The sequence below is a fragment of the Salvelinus namaycush genome, chromosome 8 (assembly GCF_016432855.1).
Source record: "Salvelinus namaycush isolate Seneca chromosome 8, SaNama_1.0, whole genome shotgun sequence".
Classification (NCBI taxonomy): Eukaryota; Metazoa; Chordata; class Actinopteri; order Salmoniformes; family Salmonidae; genus Salvelinus; species Salvelinus namaycush.
In genome coordinates, this window is record NC_052314.1 from 45,177,176 (window position 1) to 45,190,786 (window position 13,611).

At 41.6% G+C, this 13,611-nt stretch overlaps 1 pseudogene; it reads left to right on the top strand.

Moving 5' to 3' along the window:
• The first annotated feature begins 1,272 nt into the window (after positions 1-1,272).
• Positions 1,273-13,576, top strand: LOC120052727 (annotated as a pseudogene).
• Positions 13,577-13,611: the final 35 nt, after the last annotated feature.

A 13,611-nucleotide genomic window follows, 5' to 3' on the forward strand; every position in this document is an offset into this window, starting at 1 on the left:
TTATGGTTAGGTACACATTGGTGCAACGACAGTGCTTTTTTCGCGAATGTGCTTGTTAAATCACCCGTTTGGCGAAGTAGGCTGTGATTCAATGATAAATTAACAGGCACCGCATCGATTATATGCAACGCAGGACAAGCTAGATAAACTAGTAATATAATCAACCATGTGTAGTTACCTAGTGATTATGTTAAGATTGATTGTTTTTTATAAGATACGTTTAATGCTAGCTAGCACCTTACCTTGGCTCCTTGCTGCACTCGCATAACAGGTAGTCAGCCTACCACACTGTCTCCTCGTGGAGTGCAATGTAATCGGCCATGATCGGTGTCCAAAAATGCAGATTACAGATTGTTATGAAAACTTGAAATCGGCCCTAATTAATCGGCCATTCCGATTAATCGGTCGACCTCTAGTACTCACCTTCATAGTTGTCAATGTAGCTACCTATATACATCTTGAACCCCTTTTAATTCTTACTAGCTGGAGTCTCGGAGGCTGATTTAACAACTCAATGTACATCATTAGTAATAATTTGAGGCATAATTTGAGGCAAGTCCTGAAGATACCTAGTAAAAATCTGCGACATAGTGGTAGTAAGACATATCGTCGATAACAACTAGACTGACTTCCGTTCTATAGTATGCGCCACCGGTAGGAAGTGTGTTTAGAACGTTTGATCATGGAATGTGCATACGGGATATTCAAACTCGGGAACTCTGATGAAACAACCACACGTCACCAAGTCCGGCCACTGGGCTTCCTCTCATCACCATATTTGGTAGTGAACGGAAACGCCAACCAGATGCTTCACATTAACACATCTGGTGAAATATCTGTCTCATTGTATATTTTGGCGACTTTTTGGTTTAAATTGGAAACACAAAATTCGTAAACAGAAGTTGAGCTCAACAATATTTATATTTTCTGACGCTTAAAACTGTATATTCGTCTTCACAATGGGTCCTGTCGAGGTAACAGTGTCTACCATCTATACTGTTTTCTTCTGAGCATATCAGGAATAGTCATGCAATCAACGGCACTCAAGTCGCCTGCTCAGATAACACGATTGCTAGCAATGTAGCTAAGTTAGTTTGCACTAGCCACATGAACGCTTACAGACATGTTATTAGTCATTTAACTAGCAACATTAGTTAGGTAATGTTACTGTAACGTTGAACATCTAGCTAGCAATACTTGTATCATGCCCATTCAATATGTTTTAAAATGCTGCTATTGCTTTTATAAATCTGATATCTTAATTACATTAGCTATGTGTCAATGTGTTCTTCGTCCAGCACCTCCACATGTCCGTGTTCTCCCAGAGTTTCTCTCCCTGTGGTCGTTTCCTAGCCGCCGGCAACAACTACGGCGAGATAGCGGTGTTCAGGTGAGACCGAGCTAGGTCGAGGACATGCAGTTTACTGGCTGCTTGCAGTTTGAGTAGTGAGAAATTTCATGATATGAACAGAGATTATGTAATCAGACTGTCCCTGCAATACAAATGTATCATTTAAATGTTTGAATGGGTAAAGCACATTTTTGAGGTGCCCAAGTCCAATGTATCTTATTTACTTAGTTCTTTACAGTAAAATGCTATTTTTTATCATTTCACCCAGTCTCTCCTCAGCGTTTAGCCCAGATGCTACAGATCTGAGCCAGAAACCCATCCTCACATTTACTGGTCCAGTCTATGACAGTATGTGAAATCGACCAAGTCGCTGTGTCTCTCTCCCAGAATACCAAGGCTGCTTGGACAAAGAGGCCGAATTACAAGTAAGGCACCAATCAGCCGTAAATTTGTTTTGAGAAAACACAAGAAAGTGTGTCTGTGTGTAGACTGTGTACATTTGTGTTGGTTATTTTATCTCCAGATGTTTCTCTTTGCTGTCTGATGTTTGTAGCCAAAAAGTGTTTGTTCATAAATGCCCCTCTTTGCAGATCCAGCCTGGAGATCCCAGAGATCAATACCATGTCTATCAATCCCACTGTGAGTACACAGACACTTGTCAGATTCATTAAGTACCTCACTGTACTGAGACAAGTGTTCTCTCTCTCTTTCTCTCTCTCTCTCTCTCTCTCTCTCTCTCTCTCTCTCGCTCAGGAGAACAGTCTAGTGATTGGTAGAGGGGACAATAACATCCACATAATGGATCTGGAAAGTGGCGTCTTTAAGGTTTGAGAAATATTCATTGCTTCGATTCGGTCTCAAGATTCAGCAATCTGATGTTGAACATTGTAAATAAATATTCTTCGTTGAACATTTTAAATAAATATTCTTCGTTGCTACATCTTTTAATATCTTCTCTCTTCATCCTTTCCTCTCTCGCTATCCCACACTTAACCTTTGCTCGTTCTCTTTATTGCTCTCTCTCCCTTCCCCAGTCAGTTCTGCAGAGTCATACAGACTACATCCACTGTCTGAGTGTGAGAGAGAGGGAGGGGGAGATCCTCTCTGGGGGTGAGGACGGCGCTGTCAGGATATGGGGTGAGTGACGGATGCATCAACCTATCACTGCTTCAGGTTACTCTATCTGTCATTGACACATCTGGAATCAATGCATGGCTGTATTACATTATACTGTAGTGTTGTCATGTATCTCACTCTCTGAACTCCGCCTCCAGACTACAGGACTGGCCAATCCATGCACTGCATTGAGGTCTACAAATATGAGGTAAGATATTGGGATGGGTGGTTGCCTGCCCCTACCCTCCATATGTACAGAAGTTATAATGTAGCATCTTTCTTACATACAAAAGTATATTTAAGTAATTTTTTGTTTAACCAAAAACATGTTTTATATGTAGGCAGGGCAAACCTGTTTTGTTGATTTCTGGTATATCATCAAAAATAAATAAATCACAGCCTGTTTTTGTATTTATCAAGCAGTTGTTACCTGATTTAAGTACAATACCATTGGAAATTAATGTTGAAAGTTCAATTTATATATTGCTAAAACTAAGTTAAATGATGCTGTTCCTTCCTGTTGACAAGACATGTTGATAAATAGCCCAATCTACATATACACAACCATATTGTAAGGACTGGGTGTCGGAGTGCGAAGTCAGGCGCAGGAAAAACAGAGGATTCAATAACAATGTTCCTTTAATGAAACACGGAGAACTTCGGCCACCCCACTGGGTGCTCTACGTAAACTGCCCCAGACACGGGGAACGAAAACAGTCCAGTAACAAACTCGAACATACACAAACACGTATAGTCCGAAACAAACACCACGCTTACAAACTAACGATCCCACACAAAGAAACGGGTGGGCCGGCTGACTGATAAAGCACAACTAATTAAGAACAAACACAAAACAGGTGTAACCAATGAACACATAAGGAGGGGGAGAAAAGGATCAGTGGCAGCTAATAGGCCGGTGACGACGACCGCCGAGCACCACCCGAACGAGAAGGAGAGCCTGCCTCGGTCGGAGTCGTGACACATATGATTACTTTTGTTGCACATGTATGCTCTGTTGAAACTACCACAGCTCAAAAAACATGTAAACTGGATATATAACAGTCGGCTACATTTTGGAATGTTGCAATTTGGTACAGGGTTCACCAAAACAGAAAGACAAACTCAACACTGTTTTGTCAATCACTCCTATCGATTATCACATTGAAATCAATTGTTGCGCGAGAGGGATATGAGGTCTCATGAGGTTGTTGGTAAAGCATGACACTTGCAACGCCAGGGTTGTGGGTTCAATTCCCACAGGGGACCAGTAAGAAAATGTATCCACTCACTACTGTAAGCCATTCTGGATAAGAGCGTCTGCTAAATGACAAATGTAATGGTAATGTTGTATGTCCTGTTAAAACTAACACCGCTCAAAAACCACACGGAATCTAAGAATGATGTGTACATCACTGGTTAGAGGACAATTTGTAGAAGACAGCTAGCTACATTTTGAAGTTGTATTTTGATTCAAGTGGGTCGCCAACGTGGTAAGTATAACGCAACACTTTTTGTTAATTCCATTGATCCCTCTGAAAATCAATAGAACAGGGGGCAAACATTTGGGTGTCGCGGTGTTTAAACTGACACTATTCAAAGGCCACATGGAAATTTGCAATAACCTATACATTGCTGTTTAGATGAGAATGTGTAGAAGGCTTCTATCTATGTTTTGGAATGACCTATAGTATGGGGGGGGGAGCTTTCTGTTAACTTCAACTAATCACAACCCTCCATAGGATATCAACAGTGACAACTGTTGGCTGCTATTTAAGTGATCGTTTGACTGTCAAGTTTGTGCATTTGTGTGTGGCTAGTGTCCTTTATAGGGAACTACCAAATTATCCATGCCATTTCAGAAAGAAAATGATGGCTGCCTTCTACACTGCAAAAAGTCAGCCCTCAAAAACAAGAAAAAAAGCAATAAAATGAGGGAAATATTACCTAAAATAAGCTAAATTATCTGCCAACAGAACAGGAAAATTTTACTTGCCAAGATTTTTTAAACACGTAAAAATATCTAGTCTCAAAGAACGCAGATATCTTAAACCTAGTGTGTTCAGACTAAAAACGAGTAATTTGTCTGGATACAAAGAAAAGATTTAAGAATTATTTTCTCAATATGTAGTAAAAAGGGGTTAAATTTAGAATCCAATGCTATTGAAATAATCTTGGAATAATGCAATATGCCCAGGAATTTACAGAAAAATAGCATATTGTGCTTAAAATAAGTAATCCTGACAAAGATAAATGTATTACTACTAGAAATGAGATTGGCTTGCTTAAAGAATGAATGAATCTAATTTCTTTTCACTTCTTTATTAAGGACTTAGTATATCCAGAGGCTGATATGGGCAGAACAAAGGATGCAAAAACAACAACAAAGGCCATTGGTGGTTAAGGTGAAAATGTAAGACCAATGGGAATATAAAACATAACAGTACTTTAAACCTTCTTATAATAAACAACAAATGCCCTGCCTATTTATTAAAGGTTATCGGATCGGTTCTCGGATGGGCCAATACACACAGTTCTGTTATCGGGACCGGAAATGAAAAAATGGTATTGTGCAACCCTAGTCAGTAATGAACTTTTTCCACTCGGCCATAGCCTTTTTTTATGAAGAAGTCATGTCCCGGTCATGGATGGTGTCCGAGAGGGCTTCTGTCTGCAGCACAGAGAAGAGTGTCGCATTGCACTTGGGATATGTGAGGTGAAAGGCGTAATAACACGCCATGAGATACGTCACGCTGGCATAGATGTCCTCTTTTGGGAAGATCACCACAGGCATGGTTCCAATGGCCAGTACGCAGTTGGTTTCGCAGACAATCACGACAGGGCTGAAGAGTGGTCTCGCCTGAAGAAAGGTGTTGAGGTCTTCTGCAGACTGACACAAACACAAAGAGAAAAACATATGACCACAAAGACAATTCACACTCTTTGTATGTTATGGTTAAGTAATACATTCTAATACATGCACACATTTCTTACCTCAAGGATGTGAAGCATAGCCTCACTTGCATGTCCTAACTTCTTCGGTGAAGCCACAGGTGATGGGAACATATCTGGTACAGCCTTCATCATGGCGATTGAGTGCTTCACTGTTAAAAACGAAAATAGTTTCATTTGATTTACTGCAACCAGTTATTTAAACAAAAATTAATCCGTTCATGTAATTCTCCATTTTCAACAGAGCCAGTAATTACCTTTGTCCAGCAGCGGTGGCTTCATGACCTTTTTGAACACTACATAAAACTGTGCCTTAAAACTGTGCCTCTGGGACCTGTGCCTGAAATCACAGGTCCCAGAGGAGGTGTCTGGTCTACACAGGTCTGATTCTTCACCCTGTATCAGACATACATTTTTATTCAATGGTAATTATAAAGAAAAAAAAACACACTGTAACAACATTCTAACAGCAAACACCAAAACTACATCTTTAGATACATGTATTGTAATGATGGCCAGGAAATTCTACTTTGATAACAGGAAACACTGTCTGCATGATTAGATTAAATGTCTCCCAAATGTCAAAATCTAACATTACCTAATTTTCCCCATGAGTAAATCTCCAAATGGTTCTCCTTCTGAAGAAGTGCTCTGGCCCGGGAAAGAGAGACTGGGCAGCATGTCTGTGCTTATATTAGCAGCTGAAAAACAAATTTAACCACATGGTAAATAGTTGAGTAATTAGCAACTAAATCATAGTTTATAGACGCAAAGTGTCAGGTTGATATAGGTTATGAGAGATTAGCATACTGTTCCCTTTCCAGTTAATGCAGGAATGATTTACCAAGCTAGCTAATGTTATGCAACAAAATTAGACTACCAGTATATCATTAACGTTGACGTCAATTACTTTAAACCAAAAGATAGTGCAAGCTAATGATTTTTTTTTCTTTTCTATTGTCAATAGAAAGGGCGCCAAAGACGGCGATGCTAAATAATCTAAGGTGTCAGTCATTAGGGCACATTTACACCTCATTAACACTATTTCTGGCAATAAAGCACTCTCAATCTAACCAAAGTTCAAGTTTTTTCAACGAATGGCCGTTCGTGCAGTTAACTGCTAACAGTTAACGTAAAACTCACCCCATTCCCTACAAATGTGCGCAACCGCGACATTCAAACGAAGCTGCAAAGAAAACAAATGGGACTGTGTTGACTTCAAAATCTGGGGTGTGAACTACGTTTCTATTCAAGTATTGATCGACATGGTAATGGCTCTATAGTATTGGAGAAAAGTTGAAAAAACTGACCCTCCGTTACATCGTGACGTGTCATGCCGTAACGTACAGCACGCATAAAGAAACTATTTCTGTCTTTACAATCTCTCTCCACCAGGTGTAGCACTTCTCTCATCGTTTAAAAACAAGAAATTGACAGTGACGGGGGTAAGGGGGATACCTAGTCATTTTTTGCGTCATCACTGCACGCATCATGACTCTCAAAGCCGCTGTTTACTTCTGAAGATCACTTTAGCACTGCCCTAAAAACCCGATTCAAAATCGACACAAACCTTCAAATAGGTATGTAATGACACATTATATAAACTCTTTATAGTGTTTTATTTACACTTTAGAGGCGATAAGGTGATAAGTTGGACAGATCGAGTGAAAAAAAGCAGTTTTGCCACACATATCTCTCCTTCTCACTACCACGCATTAGTTTCGCTTCCCCACCCGCCATTTTTAAAAAGACCCGACGGAGCTCGTTGACTTCTTGAATCATGCAGAAACGTGCAGCGTGGAGGTCATGTAATTGATTTTGTGCTTTACAATGGTATTGACATTAAAGTTGATCTGGAAGTATTACGTTTTTTGGGCGCTAAAATAAGGTCAATTGTACGGACCAAGGCGATGTACAAAAGTGAGTGCGTTTACGTTACCTAGTTAAAATTAGCATGCTAACTTGGTTTGCCAACTTTCCAATTCAAATGAACGTTAGCTAATGTTAGCTTGCTAAGGAGAAAGGTAGACGGGTATAAACAAATGAACATTACCTTTTAATACTGCGGTTGATATATGATCCATGCCTGGATATGTGTCATCCATTCCATCTTCATTCATGGTGTTGTTAGATGACTCAAAGATTTGAACCGTCTTTGACTTTTTAGTTATAGGCCTCCATTGGGTCCAATGGTTAGACATATGTGTATGCGGTTTGAGTCTTAACATTGTTTCTTTAAACAATGGGCTTCCAAGCTCAATTGTAAAAATATTTGCATGTCTTGGATCAATCAGAACCAAATATATGAAAGCTGCCAAAATGTTGACAGTTCAATGCACCCAATTTTTTCAAATGAAAGGGAGATGGGACCTGTATCAGAGGTTAAAGATCTACAATATTTATGTGGAAAATTGAGGGACTTCCTAGGTTTCAATGAAGTAAACCATGCTGTATCAGTCAAATGGCTTGTAATAAATTCTAATAAATTCAGAACTCAGAAGTCCATGATCTTTGCCAAAGTACTGAATGGTAATATGCCAGAATTTGGACTGGTCAAAAACATATTTCTTCTTGATTCTAGGCTTTATTGTTTGGAATATCAACCATTTCAAACTATACGCTTTGTTAGAAACGTCATGGCTTATCAAGTTGAGGTCCCACACCTTGCACAGGCCACTGAGTTAGTGGATGCTGAAAAGCTGGTTGATTTGACCTCTTATTACACAATTAGCAACAAGAGCCAAACTCCATCTCCATCAAGTCAAATACCATCTTGGGGATGTAATAGAATTGTACAACAGTTCAAATGACTCATAGTGTGTTCCCCAGATATGAAAAGTGTACTGTCTTTGTTCTGTACTGTATTTTGTCTACATGATTGCTGTGTGTAAGATTGACAATAAAACAGTGAATTCCATTTGGTCATCATCTGTTCTTAATGTGTGAAGAGATGAAAACGATAAGATGCTTGAAATAAGAAATTCTGACTTTGACAAAGCAGTTTTGTACTTGTCAGTGTTGATCAAACAGCTTTATTATTCTGGTAATTCTAGTTTGGAGCATTAAGTTACTCAGAACCAGTAATACAATCTCAGTAACAAGTTATATTATCTTATTAAGATAATTAAGGACAAAAAAAGCTTGTAATGCTCCAACATATAAACTGGCTGATAAGAAGAAATATCTTGTCAGACAAAAAACAAGCATATATTGCCTTGATTTAAGATATTTAATCTTACTTAGATTTTAATTTTTGCAGTGTAAATCTTGCGAACCTCAGCGCGTATGACAAAATCAACAGTACAAAACCAAACATATTGATCTGTTTTAAGCTATTGATCTTGTGTCATTGTGTTGATTATAAACCTTTTATACTAACATCATCAGTCTGAGGTAAAACGATGTGTAATCCCCCCCCCCCCCCCCCGCCCCCCCAATTCGATGTGGTTAAAACATTAGCTTGTGTAGTTGGGTAATATACATTGGAATTAGATAAGGCAAAATAATAATCTTAATTTAGGATGATAGTAAATCAAGCAAACTAAATTATTTTTTTCAACTATCATAGATTTCTCACTAGTTTAATCATTTAGTGTTGACAAAACACTCCTTAACATAATTTAACCGGAAAGGCGGTCTACACTAGAACCTGCATAGGGCCTGTGCAGCAGGCTGCATGTTTGACATCCCTGTCAAATCAAATTGTATTAGTCACATGCGCCGAATACAAAAGGTGTAGACCATACAGCTTACTTACGAGCCCCTAACCAACAATGGAGTTTAAAACAAAATACAGATAAGAATAAGAAATAAAAGTAACAAGTAATTAAAGAGCAGCAGTAAAATAACAATAGCGAGACCTATATACAGGGTAAGTACCGGTACAGAGTCAATGTGCAGGGGCACCGGTTAGTTGAGGTAATATGTACATGTAGGTAGAGTTATTAAAGTGACTATGCATAGATGATGATAACAACAGAGAGTAGCAGCAGTGTAAAAGAGGGAGGGACAATGCAAATAGTCTGGGTAGCCATTTGATTAGATGTTCAGGAGTCTTATGGCTTGGGAGTAGATGCTGTTTAGAATCCTCTTGGACATAGACTTGGCGCTCCGGTACCGCTTGCCGAGCGGTAGCAGAGAGAACAGTCTATGACTAGGGTGGCTGGAGGCTTTGACACATTTTTAGGGCCTTTCTCTGACACCGCCTGCTATAGAGGTCGTGGATGGCAGGAAGCTTGGCCCCGGTGATGTACTGGGCCGTTCGCACTACCCTCTGTAGTGCCTTGCGGTCGGAGGCCGAACAATTGCCATACCAGGCAGTGATGCAACCAGTCAGGATGCTTTCAATGGTGCAGCTGTAGAACCTTTTGAGGATCTGAGGACCCATGCCAAATCTTTTCAGTCTCCTAAAGGGGAATAGGCTTTGTCGTGCCTTCTTCACAACTGTCTTAGTGTGTTTGGACCATGATAGTTTGTTGTTGATGTGGAGACCAAGGAATTTGAAGCTCTCAACCTGCTCCACTGCAGCCTCGTCGATGACAATGGGGGCCTGCTCGGTCCTCTTTTTCTGTAGTCCACAATCCTCTCCTTTGTCTTGATCATTTTGAGGGAGAGGTTGTTGTCCTGGCACCACACGGCCAGGTCTCTGACCTCCTCCCTATAGGCTGTCTCGTCGTTGTCGGTGATCAGGCCTACCACTGTTGTGTCATCGGCAAACTTAACGATGGTGTCGGAGTCGTGCCTGGCCGTGCAGTCATGAGTGAACAGGGAGTGCAGGAGGGTACTGAGCACGCACCCCTGAGGGGCCCCTGTGTTGAGGATCAGCGTGGTGGATGTGTTGTTACCTACCCTTACCACCTGGGTGCGGCCCGTCTGGAAGTCCAGGATCCAGTTGCAGAGGGAGGTGTTTAGTTCCAGGGTCCTTAGCTTATGGAAGAGCTTTGAGTGCACTATGGTGTTGAACGCTGAGTTGTAGTCAATGAATAGCATTCTCACATAGGTGTTCCTTTAGGTGGGAAAGGGCAGTGTGGAGTGCAATAGAGATTGCATCATCTGTGGATCTGTTGGGGTGGTATGCAAATTGGATTGGGTCTAGGGTTTCTGGGCTAATGGTGTTGATGTGAGCCATGACCAGCCTTTCAAAGCACTTTATGGCTACAGATGTGAGTGCTACGGGTCGGTAGTTGTTTAGGCAGGTTACCATAGTGTTCTTGGGCACAGGCACTATGGTGGTCTGCTTAAAACATGTTGGTATTATAGACTCGGACAGGGAGAGGTTGAAAATGTCAGTTAAGACACTTGCCAGTTGGTCAGCGTATGCTCGCAGTACACGTCCTGGTAATCCATCTGGCCCTGCAGCCTTGTGAATGATGACCTGTTTAAAGGTCTAACTCACATCGGCTGCAGAGAGCGTGATCAGTCTTCCAGAACAGCTGGTGCTCTCATGCATGTTTCAATGTTTTTTGCCTCGAAGCGAGCATAGAAGTAGTTTAGGTCGTCTGGTAGGCTCGTGTCACTGGGCAGCTCTCGGCTATGCTTCTGTTTGTAGTCTAATTGTTTGCAAGCCTTGCCACAGCCGACAAGCGTCAGAGCCGGTGTAGTGTGATTCGATCTTAGTCCTGTATTGACGCTTTACCTGTTTGATGGTTTGTCGGAGTGCATAGCGGGATTTCGTATAAGCTTCCAGGTTAGATTCCCGCTCCTTGAAGGCGGCAGCTCTAGCCTTTAGCTCAGTGGGATGTTGCCTGTAATCCATGGCTTCTGGTTGGGGTATGTACGTACGGTCACTGTGGGGACGACATCATCGATGCACTTATTGATGAAGCCAATGGCTGATGTGGTGTTCTCCTCAATGCCATCGGAGGAATCGCGGAACATTTTCCAGTCTGTGCTAGTAAAACAGTCCTGTAGCTTAGCATCTGCTTCATCGGACCACTTTCTTATTGATCTAGTCACTTGTGCTTCCTGCTTTAATGTTTGCTTGTAAGCAGGAATTAGGAGGATAGAATTATGGTCAGATTTGCCAAATGGAGGGCGAGGGAGAGCTTTGTATGTGTCTCTGTGTATGGAGTAAACGTGGTCCATAGTTTTCTTTCCTCTGGTTGCACATTTAACATGCTGATAGAAATTTGGTATAATGGATTTAAGTTGCCCTGCGTTAAATTCCCCGGCTACTAGGAGCGCCGCCTCTGGGTGAGCGTTTCCCTGTTTGCTTATGGCGGAATACAGCTCATTCAATGCTGTCTTAGTGCCAGCCTCTGACTGTGGTGGTATGTAAACAGCTATGAAAAATACAGATGAAAACTCTCTAGGTAGGTAGTGTGGTCTACAGTTTATCATGAGATACTCTACCTCAGGCGAGCAATAGCTCGAGACCTCCTTAGATGTTGTGCACCAGCTGTTATTTATGAAAATACATAGTCCACCACCCCTTTCTGCAGATTGCGTAACAAAATACACATCATACTACAAACAAAATCCTAATGCTTCTACTCTTTCTCTCTTCTCTCACTCCCTCTCTTTCTAGGAATGTGCCCGCCCCCAATATGGCAAGTGGATCAGCTGCCTGACAACCGACTCTGATTGGATGGTGAGGAAAGGGCAGCCCTTGCAATTTAGTTTTTTCCCCATAAATCAACAGTCCCTTCCCCCATAGGATGAGTACTCTTTTTCTAGAAATTGTCCTGACTTGTTCAGTACCTCAGTCTGAAATGCGGCACTTATGTTATCAGTGTGGTTGCCGTGGCGATACATTAGAACAGTCGCGAAGGTCGACTCCACCTGTGGAATGTCTCGCGCTGTTATCTTTTAGTCCTTCAGGATGAAAAGTCGAGATGCCTGAAATGTTTTTTGCAATGCAGATACTGTAACATTACTCAGCGTTTCCTCCTACAATTTGATCTCCTTTTAATGTAGTTAAATAATTCTCCCTAACCCCTGTCCCTTATTTTTCCCCACCAGCTCTGTGGAGGAGGCCCATCCCTTTACCTATGGCACCTCCGCTCCATGTCACCCACCTCCATCTTCCATCTCTCCGGATGCCAGCGACAAGCCAACTTTTACCAGGACATGGTGAGACGTGTGTGTGGGTCAGACTGTGTGTGGGAAGGGTGAAAGAAAGTTTATGTGTTTGTCTTTCTCTAACTGCAGACAGTCCATGTGTGTGTGACCTCTCCCCCGCCTGTAGATCTTGTCGGTGGGTGAGGGCCAGTGTGTGTCCCACTGTCTCCGCGGGGGAGAGGTATAAAGGCTCAGATCCCCTGCAACCCCCACTCCCTCAACACGCTGGCACTGAACCTCAACAGCACTGAACACAGGGTGAGAGTCATTAGACAGACCATCTGAACACTCCACATTACTCATCCAACCCCTCAGGTTAAATGTCCTTCTTTGCTCGTCCCGCTTGTTTTCTTCCTGTTCTCGGTCAAAAGTCCTGTGTGGCTCAGTTGTAGAGCATGTCACTTGCAACGCCATGGTTGTAGGTTCGATTCCCATGGGGTACCAGTACGGGAAAAAAGTAAAGTAATTATGCACTCACTACTGTAAGTCGCTGTGGATAAGAGCATTACTAATGATTACATTTTTGTCCACATCAAAGCTTCAGTAAATTTTTTAAAACATTTTTTATTAAACCTTTATTTAATTAGTCAAGTCAGTTAAGAACAAATTCTTATTTACAATGACGCCCTACCCTGGCCAAACCCGGACGACGCTGGGCTAATTGTGCGCCGCCCTATGGGACTCCTAATCACGGCCGGATGTGATACAGTCTGGATGATATTATTGATATTCAGTTTTGATATGGTTTCAGTTTTGATATGGTCTCAGTGTTGATATGGTTGAGTTTTGTTGAGCAGGGACTGTGGTGGTTTTTGGTGTATGAAGGAAGTGGTTGTGATGTCTTTGCTTTTCCAGGTGCTGACAGTAGGTGGAGGCAGTCACCAGATGGACGTATTCACCAACCTGTCCTACAGAACCTTCTCGCTGTCTTTCTGAGGACACACACATAACCTGATTTGAGCTCATAATGTGCTATTTCTTGATTAATTGTACTATACTATTGTGTACATAACTCATGCCTCTCTTGTCCAAAGGACTTCCATTCCAGGATTCATCCTGATGTGTTTTATGATAATAAAATATTTTGATCACTTTTCCATATCTGTGCATCAGTCTTGATGATAAATTAACCCCGG